Source organism: Camelus bactrianus, chromosome 25, assembly GCF_048773025.1.
Source record: "Camelus bactrianus isolate YW-2024 breed Bactrian camel chromosome 25, ASM4877302v1, whole genome shotgun sequence".
Lineage (NCBI taxonomy): Eukaryota > Metazoa > Chordata > Mammalia > Artiodactyla > Camelidae > Camelus > Camelus bactrianus.
The window spans coordinates 28,942,612-28,962,409 of NC_133563.1; the positions used below are offsets into that span (position 1 = coordinate 28,942,612).

Below are 19,798 nucleotides of genomic sequence, written 5' to 3' on the forward strand. Positions count from 1 at the left end.
AGGTGTGGCCAGGGGACCGAGTTATCGCTGACGGGATGTGAGCTGAGTGATAAGCATCACTTTCAGACCTGGCCCATAATAACTTTCCATGGACAATCCTTCTGCTCATCGTCGATCCCCAGCGGGATGAGAGGATTCCAAGGACACAGAGGAAGGTGGACTCACTGGAGGAAGGTTGCCTCAGTCCCTGAATGACTACAGGGAGCAGTATCCTGTCCTCTCCTGACAGCTGTCATTGGACTCTGATGTGAGCGAGAAATAAAATATTATTATACTAGGCCGCTGATATTTTAAAGCCCTTTGTCACAGTGGTTAATATACCCTGCAGTTGAAATAACTACCCTGAGCCTCTACTTCATTTATAAAATAGAGCTACTTAGAGCTACTTACCTGAGCGTCTTTCCTTTTTTCTTGCTAGCAGGACCCTAATTATGATGAGTTCATTGTCATTCTTTTGCTCCTCAGCCCTGGCCATGGAGTGTGGTGTGAGTGTATGTGTGTGTGTGCTTGTGTGTGTGTGTGTGTGTACACATGCATGTGTGCTGGCCGATATAAGCCAGGTGTGGTGGTGTCCCTCTTACCTGTGAATGACTCAGTAATGGGCACAGATCAGTGAGACCTGGAGAAAATCTTCTGGGGAGCCTCTGGGAAACTTTTCTCATTCTTAAAAAAAAACTGAAAACGTGACTTTTACACCCCTTTTCTAATTTTGCTCATTGTCGTGTGAAGATGTGATGCTTGGAAGTACAACAGTCACCCCATGCTCATTGAGAGAAAAATATGAAATCAAAGGCTGAAGGCTGAAGATGGCAGAATCTCAAGTTCGTGGGGCCAATCCTGGAAGCATCCGGCTGCCGGAAGTGCTTTGGGTGAGATAATGCTATCTTCTTTTATTTATACCATTCTTGGTTGGTTCTTTTGCTAGCTATGTCAAACACTGCGTAACCAGTATTTTGGTTAGGACTAAATTAGTGAAGACATCAGGACTGCAGGCCAGGTAGTAGGTGATCAAGAATGTTACCTTGTAATAACCACTGACACCATCGTCATGGAACCACCTGTCTCCTGATCCCAGCCCAGTGCTTCCTACCTCATTTCCCCCTTGATTTCAACAGAAAAATAAAATCTCCTTTCAGACCATAACACAATGTGCTCCAAGGGGTAGGATAATAGCCTGAGAAAGGCAACCAGAGTCTGGCTGTGATCTGGCCACTGAGGGTGTGGTGGAGATTTGGTGATTGATGGCACTGGGATGTGTCTTTCAGACGATGAAATATTTGTAGGGTAAAGTGAGACCTTTGGATAACAGGTGTCCTATACAAATATGGGTCTTACTAGCTGGATAATATTTAACAAACACTCCCTCCTTATCACAAGTAATTCAAGGCAATAGCATAGGACATTACTGTCCCTAGCAAGCAGCAGGTGGGGGAAGCGTGGAGTCCTTGCATTATTTCTAGTAACTGATAAATAGGAATGGATGCAGAGCTTCTCACTGTCCTGCTTCCTGCCTTCATCTGGGATGTTCAGAAAGATGAATGCTGCTTTAGGAAAGATAATGTCAGTATAAAGACTGTCTTCATCCTCCTAGAACCGGTAAAGGGAATCAAATCAGGTGTGTGTGTTGAAGAACTAGATGAAATGCGAGGCTATTTTTTGCCTCTGAATGACAATACGGGTGAAAACAACAACAACGACGACAGTAGTAGTAGTAGTAGTAGTAGTAGTAGTAGTAATAATAATAATAATGATAATAATAATAATAATAATAATAATAATAATAATAATAATAATAATAATAATAATAATGGCATCATGAAGAGGAGGGAGTAAAAGAATAGGAACTTTTTTGGCTGGTTTTCTCTGTATCCGCACCTTCTGTATGTAATCTTCTGCTTACATTTGATGCTCAAACAGACCTGGCAAGTGGCCTCCATTGTCCATATCTAACAGATGAGGAAACTGATGCTCAGTGGATCTGACTGATGTATCGGGGGTCACAACCAAAAAGTACAGATGAAGGGCTTAAAAAATCAGGTCCCTGAATCCAAATACCATGTTGCTTTTGCTTAACCACATTGCCTTTCACTTCCTTCTCTCAAGGATGAGACTCTGGGGTGGCCAGGACTTAAGATTCAGAAATGACAGTCCTCTCACCCTCCAAGACATAGGAGGGCGCATCCGTGCAGTGCCCTGTTGTGTAAGCTCTTGGAAGACCTGGCTCAGAGAGTCGACTAAATACTGTAAATGCTTTGTGATCTGGGGAAAGCAATTCTCAGCTTCTGTTTCTTTAGTTTTAAAAGCAAAAAGTCTACATTGTGTCTCAGATTTATATTATGGTGTAATAATTATTTTCTCTTCTGTTTTGTTTCATACTAATTGACCTCTGTTAAAAAAAAAAAAAAACCTCACAGGGAAAACCACTCTGGCTCACCTGTGCTGTTCATGCTTGTCCTATATAGATGTTTTCTTAATGTGCATAAACAAAGTGCTTGTGAGTGTGGCTTTTCATATATATGCTGCAAGTTCTAATCGTACAGAAACGAACATCTTAGTCATAAGGGCTTCTCTGGGTCACAGAGCCGGCGTCACATAGAAGTTGGCCAACAAAAGCTCTCACAAATCAAACTCATTCCTGAACCAAGTCATTGGATAACTGGATGCACATCTCACTCTGTTCCAAACTCTCCTGGCTGCATCATTTTTTCTGGAAAGTGGACCTGCTGGGATCATTCTTCATGCCTCAGACTAGACATCCAACTAGACTTCTGACATTGCTCCTTAAGATGAGCTGGATTCCTCTCCGACTGTGTGGCTCCAGGTTCCCTTTTTTCCGAAAACATTTAGCCCCAAACACTCAAGGTCAATGCAGAACTTCTTCCTCCTCCTTAAATGACACTTCTTCTGGAATCTGGACAGCATCCATTCATGTTACAAACCATACCTACTTTGTCGGGACATAATGTTTCTCATTTATTCTGCAGAACAATCACGTCATGCAAGGAATGACAGTCCCATTTCACAGACAGGGAAGTAGACTCAGAGTGATTTGATCCCATGTCAAAGCTGATGGTACTCCTGAGAGGTTAACTGACTCTCCCTGCCTCCACATCGTTCTGCTCTAACCCATCTCTACAAGTTGTCCCAATGCACTGTTGTTACCTTTCACGACAATCTGATTTCTACGGAACTTTGGATAAACTCACTTCTTTTCATGATCTGTTCATTTTCTCTGCCTCAGTTTTCCCATCCAGTAAAAAGACAAAAAAATAGTAAGGTGGGGTTACTCGTGCTTGGTCTGTGGTAGCCTGAACTCTTCTAAATCAGGATGAATGCAAATTGTCTTGTTATTTCACTAATTAATAACGTCTGCTTGGAAAAGCAACTATTAGCGCACAGTAAACGAAAGGGCTTCTAATTACGGATGACAGTAATTGCTTTTTTTCTGTGTTTTGCCCTTACCTTCATCCCAGTTTATCTTCCTGAGTTATAGCTACCTCTGTAGGGGTTAGCAAAACATATTAAAAAGTCTAAACAATAGGTTCCTTTCCCAAGGGTTTGGGAATTGATGAATCAGCTCATTCTGCTTGCAGCATTCAGACGAACTGCGTTTGACACATGGGTGGAAAAGTGGGCTCTTTGAAATTCGAGCTGAGTACAGATCATGTCACCTGCCTGGCGCATGACCTGTTCCACTCGCCACCTGACCCCCTGTGCCCAACGTCACCTGGAGCCTGAAATCTGGAAGCGGAAAGTCCTTGACTGGAGTCGGCGGAGAGAAAATCATCACCTGCTTGAGCACAAACATGCCTGGTGACTGCGTCACTGTTTGTTAAGTGGGATCAGCTAATAGTTGCACAGCGGGCCTTCAAAGCCCCACGATGGGGCTGTTGAAGTTTCTGTAAATGCACTCCCTGTGTGAAGGCCTTGGACTTTGAATCTCAAGTACACTGGAAGCGTTTTGAGCCTGCCGACAGGCACTCTGGTGCACTCTATTTGGTTTAACTAAAGTGGAAAAGAACGGACTTCATTTCCGTCACCCTTCACCTGGATTCAGCCACACTCCTGCCTCAGGGCTTTTGCACATGCTGTTCCCTCTGCATAGACACCCTTCCCCTCTGGATACCAGCATGGCTTGCTCCTATGTTTCACTCAGTTTTCTTCTTACAAAGCACCTCTTAAAGACCTTCCAATTGCTCTCTTTCTCTTCCCCTTGCCTTATATTTCTTCAAAGTACCCGATTTTATTTCACATGTTTATTTCATCAGTAGTCTGTGTTTTGTCTTCTGCAGAAGTTACTTGTCCTTTTCCACTGCTCTGCCCCCAGTGCCTACAGGAATACCTGATGCATAGTAGACTGTCAAAAAAATACTTCTTGAGTAAATGAATGAGTGAAGGAACTATTTCCCATCAGTTTACAAGCAGGAAAACTAAAAATAGAGAGAGGAAATAATCTAGTCAAGCTCAACAGTCACTTAGCGGCAGAGTTAGTACTAGCACTTTGATGTCCTAACTCACAGTCCTGCTTTTTTTTCCCCTTCCGTTTAACGCAGTTCTCCAAATATTTGGCAACTAAGACATCCTGGACTCACCATTTGTTTGCCAATCTTTAACCATTTCATGTCTGCAGAGATAACTAGAACTTTATGAGGGATAAGTGCTTACTGAATTTATCTGTCTTAATAACTCTTTCAAAGGCAGAGTTGATTGAAAGTTGCTTAAGCCAGCTGTTACATTTTAAAAACGTTTTTAATAGACATTATTATAAGCATTTATCATATAAATGTGGATACACATAAAGTATAAGTAAAAATGAGTATTGTAATTCCATATGGAAGTAGGCTGTTAGGTATACATCATGTGTGTTTAATAACTGAAATCATGCTGTATGCAAAGTTTTCTAATCTGTGTTTTCACATCTTATGTCTTAGATGTGTTCTGATGTCACAAAATCTAACATTGGTTTAGGGGATGCATATGTTCCAGTATTTCGGTGTGTCATGATTTTACTCAATCTTTTTCTTCCTATTGGATCATGGAAGTTAGTTTCATTTTTTATTCATTAGATTTTATTCATTGGGTTTCTCTAGGTTCAGTTGTTGCATTAGTATTTCCATGCTTGTCAAAACTGTGCAGAGAATACTTTGTCCAAGTTCCTGCTAAAAATGCCACAAAAATTCTTAAAGAATCCTGGGTTGGTCGCAAGCTCAAAGCCCCTCTTCAAATTAACAAACACTGAAGAAAGAGTTCAGTCACCTGCACGACCGGTCTTTGAGCCATGGTGTGGAAGGTGGGAGCATAGGGGTGGTGGGGCTGGACACATCGGTCAGTTTGAGAGCAAACAGAGGCTTGGGGAGTGTGTTTATGTTTCTGTCCTGTAGGTGCAATTTTGCATCCAGAGGCCTTTGAAGCAAAGGGGATAAAGAGCCGGACTCTGCACCTTAATGACCTGGCACAAGTCACCCTGGGTTTGAGTCAGCATGACTCAGCCCCAGAGTGAAACTCAGTAGTTCTGCAAAGTCAAGGCTTGGTCCTGCCTCCCATGACCATGGGGAAGGGAAGAGCCGCAGAGGGTCTCTCTATCTGAGAAAGAGCCCTGTGTCCAAACGGAGTGTGGCCAAACCTAGTGGGATCTTCTAGCCGTAATTCTGGTTAGTGATGGCCTTGCTGCATACCTACCATGCTTGGAAAACTCCAGTCAATGCTACCTCTCCCTGAAGCTTTGCATCAGTAAAAATTGCCACCGCTGACTGAGAATGTCCTATGTGCCGGCTTGTTACGCCAGGTGCTTTCAGTAGGCCATCTTCTTTAGTCCTTAAATAAGTCCTGAAAGCGAGTATTATTGGCTGCATTTTCCAGATAAAGACACAAGTTCAGAGAGGCGAAAGGAGCTGCCCAAAGTCATACAGAGCTGAGATTCACAACTGGGCCATTGGACTTGAAAGCTCATGCATTACTGCACATCTCTGGCTCAGCAGAGTAGAGGTCTTTCTTTCTGCTCAATTTCCATGACTCTTAGGACAAGTGTCAGGAGATATACTGTATGAGGTTTATCCATTCAAAAACGATCCCATTCGACAGCCACTTAATGAGAACTTACTTTGTGCCAGGGTCTCTAAGAGTTTCCACTGAGAGAGCTAAATAAATAAATTTCCTTGTCCTAAAAGTAGGGGAAGGTAAGCACAGAGGGCAAGATTTTGGACCATTTAAGCCTCCATCCTTAGGACCTGGGATACTATATTCACCACAAGAACTAGCTCATCGTGGAAATGCAATAAATATTTGTGGAAGAAAAGAAGGAATGAAGGATGGGTAATACATTATAAAGCACTTAAAACCTAGTCCGAAGGTTTTACTTTGTATTTGCTGTGCAACCTTTGGGAGCTATGTGAAGGCTCTCTGAGGCTGCCTTCTTATTTGTACAGGTGGGGATGATGATCCTTGCCTGATTTCACTCAGTATTATTGTGGATCCAGTGGATCAGAGGATCAACTATGAGTATTGGAGCTACTGAAAAAATGTAGACAACATCTTACAAAATATCAGGAACTGTATTTGTTGGTCAATTAATCTACCAATATTTATTGTGTGCCACACGCCAGGTGTTGGATTAAGGGCTTTCCAATTCTTACACATTTGTCCTTTCAGTCACAACACTGGATTGATGTAAACAGTTTAGATGGCATGCCTGAGATGACACAGTGAGTGAGGACAGAAGCAAGAGTCAGATCCCCAGCTGCCTGGCGCTGATGCCCCAGCTTTGATGGCTGCTCAATCACTGATGCCAGTGGCTTCACCAGAAAGTCATCCCACCAGAAACATTTCTCTCAGAGCAGAAACTACGCACTGGTTCTGACAGCTACCCAGCTGAATTAGAATCAGCCACAGGAAGTCAACTCCCTTGCCAGAAGCCAACCCCAGGACGCACAACTTTGCACACCTGGAAGGCTTTGTTACCTTCAGGTCTTCACCTTCCAAATCTTTTCAGCTCAGAATCCAAAGCCATCTTACTTCAGCTCTGTCTGCTCTGTCCATGCCTCTTTGTATTTGCTGTAGAATAGGCAGGGAGGGAAGGAGCTACTAATATTGTTTATGAAATTCAACCTAGGTGCCCAAGGCATTTGTCTGGGGACGGTGGTGGAATCCTCAGGTTTTTGTACAGAAGCTGCTGTACAAAAGTTTCACATTGCTGCTCAGGTGGTCTTTGTTGGGCCCAGTCGAGCCTCTTTACCTTCCCTGTGGCCTTTGTCATTCATGGGAGAGTCACAGCGCCCAGTGATTTCATCTCATGCTCTCAAACCCACCTTCACCCCAGGTAATTCCTGCATGCTCATGCCTTTTGATGGTCCTTGAATTCTCCATGACATTTTACAGGTCCCTCTGTGCATCCTGTTATCTGGGTCTGGGAGTCCATTTGCCTTGTAATCTGCTATCCCTTCAAGGTCAAGCCCAGGCAACAGGTTTTTGTGTAGGGCATTCCAGGTGGTGCTGCCTTCCTTCCTGGTCTGTGCTCTTGTGGTACAAGGTACCTAAGTCAGTTCTGACACATCTCCCATTTCACTATTGCCATTTCTACACGTCCTTGTTTTTCCTGCTGGGCCATGAGCTCTGTAAGGACAAGGATGACGTCACACTCATTTTTTACAAGTTTGTTACCTATCACAGTGCTTGGTACATAGCAGGTGCTTAATACATGTCTGCCAAGTTTAATTGAATCAGGAACCTCAGACATGAAGAATAACTGACAAATACTGTGTAAAACTTGGGAAAGACTATGAACAGACTCCAGCAATTATTAAAGAGTAAAGAAAATTTTTTTTTTAAATAATGGTCTTTATATTGGCCTTTAAAAGATAAATTTGGGGGTATTAAAATACTGGAGCAAAACAAACAACCAAAAAAGTGCAAATGAACATTTTTATTTTTAGGCTCCCTCTAGAACTTTCCAAGAAGCCAGGTTCTATTAATGTATTTAATTTACTTCTGTCCCCAGTGGTTTCTTTTGATGACTTTCTATTTGAAGAGCTTATAACACTGAATGGTTGCAAAGCTGTGACTGATGTTGGCTTAGTTAGATTGATTTCTCAGTTCTCTCGGATTACCATTAAGATTGTATTTCTTCATTAGGTTTCCAGCCATCACCTCCTCGGTTCCTCTGCCTCCAGGTCCAGCCACCTTCTTGATCCTTGCCCTGCCACCAGTAAAGAAGGAAAGGAAGGAAAGAGAGAGTGGAAAGGGAGGAAAAAGAGAAGGAGGAAGAGTTCTGATACTTCTGAATTACCTTCACAATTCACAACACACTATTTATTGTTGGTATCAGTTTTTCAAGTGTCTTGTTTGTACTGAATTTCTCTTAAAAATGTACACTTTGAGCACAAATGAATGAGAATGGCCATGTGCCCACACTCTTACCAACACTAGATATTCTCATTTTATTTTTTAAAAGTAAATATCCTATTTAACTGCTTTAACTTTGTAGTTGTTTGATTACTCATAAGGGTAAGTGTTTTTCCATATTTTTCTTAGCCAATTGTATCTCCAGTTTTATGAATTGTCAGTTCGAAGAATGGAATAGGTCTCAGTACTATACTTAGATCATTGTACTTGGAGATTCACAGCAAAAGGATTTCTCAAAACACATCAGAGCTTCACTGTAATGTACTCGAGTAAAATTATTATTCTCAGATGTAAAATAGGATGAGTCTCTCTAATAAGAATCTGCCTTTTCAGAATAGAAACATGGTCATTGTGCTCATACTAGTTAGTGATTTAGAGATACTCAAGGCATGGTCCTTGACTCCAGGATTGCAGAGGAAGAAATACCAGAATATTCCATTAAAGTATATCATGACAGGTGCTAGGAGAGAGCAGCCATATTGTGCTGTGGAGTCTAGAGAAAGGTCATCTAAATGAGATTCATAGTGTAAGAAAAAATAAAGAAGAAAAACAGACAGAAGTCTCTTTATTAAGAATAGTTGAGACAGCTTTCACGAGTGCCCCCAAAGTGTATATATCTTATTATCCATCCATCCATTGCATTAATTCTTCCTTACATCTACCCATTCAATTACTAATACTGAGAGATAACAGGAATTGACTAGGTGAGGATGGAAAGAGTGCAGCCCAGGCAACAGAAACAGCCGGTGCAAAAGCCCTCAGGTCGGAGTTATATTTCAGTATGGGAAAGGCCACTGTGTCTGGAGGGTTGAAAGAAGAGGAAGATAATGTTTGTTAGAAATATAGCTATGGCTTTCTCATAAATTCAATGGAAAACTCTTAAAGTGTTTTAAGCTTGAAATAGTGGCCTTGTTTTTTAAAGTTGAAAAAAGTCCTTTCAGTAGAGTAGAGGTGGATGAAAGGAATGGGTTGAACACTGAGTCAAGGGGATAGATGTTCACTGGAGAGAAAAGGTAGGGCTAGGAAGAAAATAGCAATTGTCTTTTGTGGGAAGACTTTCTTTAGATGTGACCTGTGACTAGAAGAATATATACATTTTAGATGGTAAAGAAACAGGAGGGTGCTTTCACAGGGGTCTTAGTTTGTTCATTCATTGCAATCAAGGAGGAAAGTAACGTGTTCCAGGTGCTTCATGGGTATCTCTTACATCCCATTTAATCCTTGCAAGACAGGGAGTCTCAGGGGAATTATTTATACAAGCTCCAGGGCAGTCTGTGGTAGCAGAGCTGAGGTTCCAGCATAAAGCCCTTTAGTGGGTACCATATTGAATCTTGGGTAAAAGAAAGGAGGATGGGGCCCCCATGATGGGATTAGTGTCCTTACCAGAAGGGGAAGAGACGAGCATGTGAAGATTCGGCCTGAAGACAGCCATCTCCAAACCAGGAAGAGAGACCTCCCTCACCCTGATCTTGGACTTCTAAGCCTCCAGAACCATGAGAAATAAATGTCTGTTGTTTGAGCATCTTAGTTAATACATGTTAGTTATAGCAGCCAGAACTGACTAAGACATTTTATCTCCCATCCAATGCCAGAGTGGTTTCTAAAATATTCCTGGAGCATGGTAGACCGTTCACATCTTGACGTGTGCTAGTGATATGTAACAGCACATCAACATGTTTGGGAACTGAGGAAGAAGAGTTTAAAATATGTCCTAGGTTTTTGATTTGGGGGCAGATGGAAGATGGTGCTATAAATGAAACATCGCACTAGATTAGAGAGAGGTGCTGGTTTAAGTTTGGATACCTACAATATAAGTAGGGACAGATATCCAGCAGACATCAGAACACCGGAAGCTCAGGGAGAGATCTGGGAGAGCAGTTTAGACTTGGAAAATCAGTGGTTGAGTGTAAGTCGTTGGTACAATGAGAGTGGAGAGAAGTTTGCTTAAGAGGCTATGATCACCCAATGACAAGGGATGGTGGCAGCATTCAGAGACCCAAAGAATGCCAACATCAGAGGGTTGGGAAAATCCACCAGGACAATAAAATGGCCTCTCAGCACTTAGCCCCTTCCTATGATACCCTGCAGCTTCTGTATGTGCCTCTTCAATGCTGGCGTTCTGAAATAAATAGATATTTTAGGTCCAGGGAAGAGCTGAACTTTCACCTGTCTTTTTTTAGCATCTGTATTTCTACAAATGTAGCTTGTGTCTGTATTAACGTTTTGTCAGCCATGTTCCACTGTTGACTCATTTTGAATTTTTAGTCAAACTAAAGCCCCTGAGTTATGTTCTCATTATGTTACAAAGCCAAGCTTCTGTAACTAACACTAGTGCAGTTGGCTTTTAACCCTAAATACAAATCTCATCGACATTCATTTTTTATCTTTTGTCTTTGGTTATCTAAGTAGTCAAGAAAATAATGAGATTATGTTTTATTACTTCAATGAATGAAGTCAGGTAAAAGATTAATAAAAATTATTATGAAAAACATTTTAATTAAAACCTGTGGTTTACAGGATCAGGCTTCGATTACCTGAATGATCATAAAATATTTTTCATTCTTTATTTAGTTCATTCTATAAATATGTTCTAAAAGTATGCCATTTACCAGGCACTGTACTAGGGGCTGTGTGTCAGAAATGTAAATAGTCCAGTCTCCTCTCTCATGGAGTTTATTCTCAAATAGGGGAAAAGAAACATTAAGCAAATAATAGCAATATAAAATCATTATAGGTGCCATGAAGATAAAGCACAGGCTCCTGTGAGAAGGAGTAAATGGGGAGATCTCTGTTAGATGGTGAGTCAGGGCAGCTTTTTCTGGAAAAGTGGCTTCAAGCTAAATTTGGAAGTGTGAGCAGGTCTTAGCTAAGTGAAGGTGAAGTGGATGGGCAAGGCTTCAAGACAGACTGGGGCAAGTACAAGAGTGCTTGTGTGTCTAAGGACACATAAGAAGGTTGAAATGATTGGACGGCAGTACGGGGGTGACCTCAGATGGGACTGGTAGGTGAAGAAGAAGCCAGGTCACCCTAGACTGGTACACTATGTTAAGGATTTGTGTGTATGTTTGTGTGTGTTTGCCAAATGCAGTGGGAAGCTATTGAAAGATTTTCAGCAAGCAGGCACAATTTTGTTTGAGAAAGATGATTCTGGGAGACCAGTTAGAAGGTCACTGCTGAAGTTCAGGTGAGTGATGTTAATGGCTTGCGCTAGGATGGTGGCAGTCAAGAGGAGGAGATTCATTATAGGTTTTGGAAGGATGTGTGGGGGACAGTATAACAAATGATAGCCAGGTTTTTAGCAAGTTCAGCTGGGTGAATGGAGGTCAACATTTACTAAGTTAAGAAGTACAAGTATTAGTAACAGATTCACAAGGGCAGGTCAAAATTTCCAAAATGGGCATGTTTAGTTTGAAAGCCTGTTAGTTGTTTTAACAGTTGTGAATATAGGAAATCACATTTCCAACTAGAGATATAAATTTTAGGGGCCTTGGCATAGTGATGAAATTTAAACCAATAGATAAAGTTGTGTAGGAGAGAATACAGGTCAAAAATTGGCTTGAGAGCAACACTTTAAAAACTCCAACATTTAAAATTTGTGTAAAAGGACATAGTTGACCAAAGCGATTGAGAAGAAGAAAAGGAGAGACAGAAGGAATACCCATACTGCAGTTTCTTGGAACACAAGAGAAGTAGGTTTCAATGAGAAGGCTGTAATTAAATACTGCTAAAATGTCAAGTAAGTATTGTTGCATTAAGCACTTCTATCATTGATAGGAATTCTTTGTGGGTAGACACGACTTTATCTATTTTTGAGCCCCTACACCTTGCCAAATGTTCTCACGTAGTAGATTCATAATGTGTTTTTGCAAAATCAATGAATGAATAAGATAGCAAAATGATATTGCTTGTCACTATTTGCATAATATTTTAATGCATAATTAAAACTCACAATCACACAGTGAGGTAGTTTTTATCAGCCTCATTTTCCAAATGAAGAACTGCCCTCCTGGAGAAAAATTTCTTGCCAAAAATGAAATGTATAGTGGTGTAGTACGGCCAGGACAATTCTGTTGTTCTATACCAAGATCCCAATTCACTTCAGGATGATGGATAAATGAAGTCATACAAGTAGGTATTAATATAGACGAACGTGTATTATATTAATGCATGTTAAGATATATATCTCAGAATGTATTTGCTTATGGCTATGTGTGTATCTGTAGTTCCCAAAACTTGAAATACAATCAAAGACAAAAATCTTGGAGTTGGCAGTCAGCTCACAGAGATGGTGGCCACCTGCCCTATTATAAAGAGGGATGTGATCCTAAGTAGAGCATCCTAGATGTTGGAGGTATCGATAGAATGGAAGAAGCTGAGCGTGTGAACCAACAGCCATCATGATGAAGAGCTGCCCGTCAGTCGTGCGGACATCACACAGAAGGCTGACCTAGCCTGCCCGTGTGTAGAAGGACCTGCAGTTGCATACCAAGAATTCTAGCCACATTCACACACAGCGAACAAGTGCAGCTGCAGCAACATCCCCAGAGGGTGACATCTTCAGAGAGTGAGTACAATAATCTAGAGTGAGGGAATTAGTCATTCTTCACCTTCCTTGTCTCACATTGTCATTTGTTGTTAACAACGGTTAACGGATGGAAGGATTGTCCCTCCCCCATCTCTTCCAGTTCCCACCATACCTGCAAGTCCACATTAACCAGCCTAAAATGTGGGAAGGGCAGGACATCCAGGATTCGGGAAGTTTTGCTTCAGTCCAATGGATTTTATCATGATTTCATATTTGGAAACTGCTTCTTCTGCAATCTCCCTTCTCTGGATTCCTTTCCAGCTGATTTGAGAGCAAACGAGATCATTAAATTCTTCTTCAGACACATATTTTAAAAGAGAATATCTCCATGATCTTTTGTTCCTCACAAGGACAGTAGTTTATCATTTCCCAGAATTTTGATTCCTATAAAGTTCCAGCAGAGAATCACAAAATGGAACATAAAAAGTCCCTTTGTGGCTCTTGGAATCAATGTTCTTAGAAGATAGAGTCTGTATCTCACTGCCTTAGGTATTTCCAAACTCATGATTTTAGGTAAAGGATCCTAGTCATGCTTTTGGATAAGCAGACATGCTTGAAGTAAACTCAGCAGGACCCATACTCTGTGGGGTCTTAATGGCTTCACGGTGTCGGCCATGTTTCCCCAGCTAGACACTGAATGACTTGAACAGTAGGACTCCATGATGAACCAAAAGGAGTCTGCCATTCTTTGAGATGTTATGAAAAGCTCAGGAAGTAGCACACGATGCTAGGCTCAGAATGTTGTCATGCAACATTTCCCAACAAGGGTTGACCCCTACAAGTGGCTGCTTATAGAAAGGACTAGATTGGTAAAATGTTTGGGTCATCATTCAACCATAGGCTCTTCTTGGCTAACGCAAAAAATCTCATTTTTGGTACTAAGAAAATTTTATACTCAAGAAACCAGTTAACTTTGCTTTATCCTATGCTCTTCAAATTTCCTTAATGATAGGCCTCTTGGGTTGTTTTTTGGTTTCTTTCTATAATGAGAGTGTGTTTTATTGAACACAGTTTTGGCAAAGTACAACGCCTAACTTGGGAAGACTGGGTTCAAATCCAGGGTTTGCCATTTTCTAAGTCACTGCTTTATCCACTTAGAGTGGAGTGAGTTTAGACAAGTCATTTCAACTTCTGAAACTCATGGGAAAAATAATACGTGCCTCAGCAATCATTGCAAGGATTAAATGAGGTAACACAAGTGAAGTGCCCATCACAGCGTTTTGCATACAGTAAAAGCCTACAAACATTAGCTAAATCTGAATATGAATCACTGCCCAGAAGGAATCAAAATAAAAAACAAACAAACAAAAGGCACTTCCCATAACAATGAAGACTCCAATGGCAGGCTTTGCAAAGCATTGAATAGCAAGATCACACACCAGTATTTACTGTCTAATTCTTGGTAGCAGGTGTATGTGGTTGTAATTCTTAAGGAACTCAGTGCATGTTTTTGAATGCTTTCAGTCTTATTGTAAAGCTAGATTAGTCAGGTAGACTGAAAGCCAGACCTTTGCAATGAATTTCATTGAGGAAAAGCATCCCGGAACTGAGTGCTAGAAAAGCTATTCAGATACTTTCCTGGGAGATGCAAATTACTTTCCGAATGCTGCATGGAAACATGATGACACTCCATTACAACATTAATGTCCGGTCTGGTCATGATGCTGAGCATTTATTTTGTGTCATGTGCAATAGAAAGAAACATTTTGTTCAGGAAGATCTTGTGACCTGACAGCTTCAAGTTAAAAGGAAGTTTGACTTCCGCCTCTCTTTCACTTTTAAAATAAGTGAAATTTTAAGCCAGCAAGGAATTGACTGAATCCATTGCCTTCTAAACAGAATCTCCTAATACTAGGGAAGTCCGAGTCAACCCTGTATTTGAAAATTAGCATACATTTACCAGACTTCCGACCAGAATGGAAATCCCTAACTGGTCTTTCAACTGCACAGTACAATTCTGTCTTTGAAAAAAAGTGAACTAGCTTTCTGGGAAGGGTTATCTTGTCCTAGCCTGAAACTGGAACACATTAGTCACCATCATACTTATTAAAATCTAGCAAAACAGTGGGTAAAATAAAATCTCTGGTTAATCCACTTAATTTGACTAGAAATTGTCAGTTACCTTCCTGAGAACAGTCTGAATCAAGAAGAGGAGAAGCTGGACTCAAAGGGTGAGAAACTTAGGTACAACTTACACCTTCATGTATTTCCAATAAAAAGGGGGCGGTATTTTCTCCAGACAGGTCTGGAGTCTGGAGGAGATGACTCAAATTCACGAAGTCTCTCAGATACCTTATTTTCAGGCCATGAATGTGAAATGTGAGCGTTGGTGTCATTCCAATCAACAAAAAGCCGTGACATGAAAGGCACCTTATCAGAAAGCTGAACCAAGCTGGAAAGAGAGTTTCCTCCACGGATGCAGGGTGAAGCCGCTTTGTGATGAAACTCTGTCCAATCTATGCCAAAGTCCAAGCGCTTAAACTAGAGGCTCATGAACTGGTTTGAGGGACAAGGAGTCTTGACCTAAAACATCACTGAGAAATGTCATTGCTCAAGTCTCCAGTTTAGACAAGTTATGAAGTCTGACATCAGAGTCTGAGGAAGAGAAAAGAGGATGAGGGGACTAGTTTATTTAGCACCTCCTTTGTTCCTTAGAGGCACTGTGTCAGTTAATTTGCATCTATGCCCTTAGTCTCCACTACAACAGTGTGAGGTAGGCATCCTCCTTGCCATTTCAGAGAGACCAAGAGAGGATGCACAACTTGGCTCAAGGGGGAAATTCAAATTCAGCTCTCCTGATGGTAAACCTAGGGCTTTTTCCTTTTCCACTTGATAATCTCCAACATGTGCTTTATAAAGCAGCAGTTCAGAGGTTATTCAGCAGGAGTGCACTCTTGTCAATTTTCTGGAGTCACTTCAGCTGGTAGATCTTACTCTTCTAAGTTAAAATTAGACTGGCTCGTATTATTGGATGACAGCAACTGAGCCAGGAAATTTACATGTAGAACCTTCTTTTAATCACCGTAAAAAGCTGATGACAGGTTCCAGCTCTCATTTTACGGGTGGGGAAACCAGCAGCTCTCAGCACACTTTGCCCAGCATCTCTTAGTTGAGAAGCGGCAAGACCAGTTTTGAGCCAGGAAGTCTGACTCCAGATTTGTTCCCTCGGCTATTACACTAGGTTAAATATACATGCATACTCTGTGTGTTTGCTTTACAGCATTGTCATGGCCCAGTTTATTTTCTTCAGAAATACAATTATGCCATGGATGGAACCGAGAAGGAACCTCATTCTTTGTCCACACACATGCCATGGCTATCTTCTTCCCAAATGATGAGGTTGGATGCTGGGAATGCAGTTGCTTTGCAGGTTAGTGTCTCATTTTGGTTGATGGGCTGTCATTAAGATGATAAACCTACCGGTCAAAGCTAGTGGCCTGCAATTTATGTATTTATACTGGCAGATCAGTTATCAAAAACAATCCAAGTATTTCTCAACAGACTTGCTTGCCGTAAAAGTCAGAGGTCAGTGAACTCCAGTGGGTGATGTGGACGCACATTCTGATATATTAGACCCTAACCACAAATGTGATGACCTATAGTAAGGATGAGAAGTGTGCCTTCCTTAGGACTTTCTTTACAACAGGAAACTTCATCAATGCAACATGAAGTATACAGGCTTCCAATTCAATTTAAGAGAGAACAATCTCTCGTGATACTTTTTCGCATTTATCATCATTCTTAAATATTGTCAATAACAGCTGAAGTGTTACTGTAATCACATTAAAATATGTCAACTCAATTCATTTGGAAACATCATGCGGACTTTAATTGTCCCCAGAGTTTGCATAAGATCAAGGAAGGCCTACTGTCGTCTCTTGAAGAGATGGTGCGACTCATCTTCCACCAAAGGATGAGGAGAAAATACAGTTGCTCAAGTCACACTGATTTGCACCTTTACATTAATAGTAAAACCCATGTCTTAGTCATACGAAGAGTGGTTTTTCAATGCTTTAGTCGAGCAGAGAGAAAATATTTTTTTCTAAAATGACTCTAATAGCAGTTCTGTTAGGTGTTTCTTCAGTTTAAAGTGTTTTATCTTTTAATATCTGGGTTTGCCTCCGGAAGAAGACTATAGGTTTTCCAACTCATTTTCTTTTTTTCAAAGATTCTCAAAGACTTTCTCCAAATGGTCACAGTCTCTTCATCCAAATTTCCCTTCATGGCCAGTGGGGCTTCCACAGCCTTGGCCTGGGGAGGGCCCTCCAAAGGCAGAGCCAAGCATGCCAGGGAAGGGCTGATCTCTGCTCGAGACGTGCAGATGTGAGGAGAGCCCAGAATGGGTTCAGAGTGAAGGTTGGCCCAGGAAGCATGGGGCCATACCTAAATGTCTGCTCCTTGGAGACAGTCCTGAAGAAAGAAATAGCTGCACACTGAGGGGTTGGCAACAAGGCCCAGGGAAGGCTTGGGACTTGGAGCCTGGACAGATGCCCTGAGCAAGGCTAAGAGGCAAAACTAAAGTGGTTCCAATGAGGCCACCATTTTTAATAAGACTTGCAGATTGGCTACCAGCTTGTTTAGGCATTCTTGCCTGTGAACCCTTTCAAACGTAATCGAACAGAAATAAGACAGGATTTTTTGCTGACATAAGCAACTTCCATCACAAGTTAAATCTTCACATAGTGATTCTCTGTTAACCAGCATCTCCTTCACATTTTTAGTCTTAAGATGCATTGTCCTCATTACCTTGCCCGTCACTCAGAAGCTCAACTCTCTGTCTCCTGTCTTGCCCAGATGCCAACCCAAAGAGCTCAAAAGTGAACAGGCTTAACTAGCCAAACTTTATGTGGCATGAGAAACGTAAGACAGAGTGTGGGGGAGTTTTGTTTCTTAAATACAACAGCTTATTTTCGTGAAATTATTATAATTTTAAATCTCTTTCATTGTGTTCCAAAATCTGAGCAAGTCTCTTAATTAACATAATTGTTTCTGTTTTTCAGTTCCATATATGTGTCTCATAAGTAACGTGGCCGTTTTCTCTGCACTTGGACGGATCCAAGCCCCCCCAAGTAGACATGAACCAGTGTGTAGCCGATTCTCATCTAGGTCCCTGCCTGCAGCATTAGTCAGTGTGTGGGAACAACTCCCTGATTCAACCTAATAGAACACAAGAATTCCTTGGAAAAATGAAAGCCATAGCTCATAGCAGAACTTCTTTGCAGCTCACATTTTAGCTTCTTTCCCAAGACCTCATACTTGTAAAGCCTGTCCAGAAGCTTTAAGAATTCAGAAAAAATAAATAAATAAATAACCAGCCTTAAGTTTCTCTGTTGAAATAATATGGAGAAATAGTTGTATATGACGTCAGAAATTCTAGGTTCAGAACTCACCCTCCCTAATTACTGACTGGGTAAACATGGAGAGGTCACACTAATCCTCTGAATCTTCATTTCCAAAACTGATCAAATAGGGGCACCAAACCTTTCTTTGTCTTCGCGGTCTCACAAGATTGCTCCTTAGAACAACTAAAATGTTATAAAAATAGTTGAGCACATTGGAAAGCACGAAGAAAATGTAAGTCATGCTTGTTTTATTTTTTCCTCTTCCTATTTTGTCAAAAAAAAAGATAAAGTCCACCATGTGCTCAAATAGTCAAAAGGTAGTTAGTGGGTCAGCGTAAGGGCTGCCACATACAGCTGTGCAGTTTGTACACTGTAAAACCAGGGCTGTCAGGGTGGGGTGGAGAGAGCCTGCAATCAAATCTGAGGTCTGCCTTCAGAGCCTTGTACCCTGGCATGGGCCGGCTTTACTTACGTATCTTTGCAACTAACACAAAAAGGACTCTTTGGGTCAATAGAAGCCTGAATAGTACACGAGAAATCACGGCTCTGTGGAATCAGTCCTGAATATTAAATTAAATATACTTATAGTATTCTTCAATTACGTACATCTCAATGTAAGGGATTTAGATTCAGGAAAACTAGATCCTAGCCCTGGCTTTGCTGGAAATCAACAATTTTAACCAATTTCCCTAGCTACTTTGGGCTTCTGGCTGCTCATTTGTAGAATGAAGTAGTTACCTTCCATCTAATCTTTGTGGTTAAATTAAATGCAAATACATTTCTCGTTGCTCATCTTTCAATGGATGGTCTGACTGGATCTTATCCAATTATCTGCCTTCTCTAAAAATTCCTGACAATCTATTAATTGATTCCTAAGAACAATAAGCTCAAAATTTAAAAAATCCAGAGAACTTAAGTAGTCAGCCACCACCTGTTGCAAATGAGGCCTGATCTTCTTCAAGCAGGGCAAAAATCCCACACCCACTCTCTATCTTCTTTCTCCATCATGTTTGGTCTCCAAATTCCCTTACTCATCTCACTAAAAAATTGCTTGCTGGCTATTGTGTAAAGATAATTGATTTAATTATTTTAGCCTAAACAAACAGAGAGCCAAACATTACATGATGGGATTAGCCCCTGGCATCTCCAAGGTCTGAAGTTCCAAGGCACCCAGTTTAAACAACAGGTTCATAGAATCATGAAGAGTGTGGGGGAAAGGGGCCTTACGGAGCATCTAGTTCAGCTCCCTTGTGTTTTGGAGAAAGTCCCGCAGCTCTGCATAGAGCTGGACCTGGCCCTGAATCATGCTGTCATGAGGAGCAACATCTGACTCAGAAACCAGGGCATCTGACTTAAGGTGCATTGCTTTTCTAGTGACATCATGGTTTGGCTGTGCCAACTACCACATCTCCTACCATTCTCCCTCTCACTCGCTAAACTCCTGGCCCTCCCAGGGCTATGTCTTTGTTGTAGC

General features: G+C 41.3%; 1 long non-coding RNA gene across 1 annotated transcript; it reads left to right on the forward strand.

The window, feature by feature from the left end:
* The first annotated feature begins 619 nt into the window (after nucleotides 1-619).
* LOC141575022 (uncharacterized) lies at nucleotides 620-18,243 on the forward strand. Its single transcript, XR_012502237.1, has 3 exons — nucleotides 620-869; nucleotides 16,203-16,352; nucleotides 17,983-18,243. It is a non-coding gene; the product is annotated as an uncharacterized LOC141575022 (long non-coding RNA).
* The last annotated feature ends 1,555 nt before the right edge of the window (nucleotides 18,244-19,798 follow it).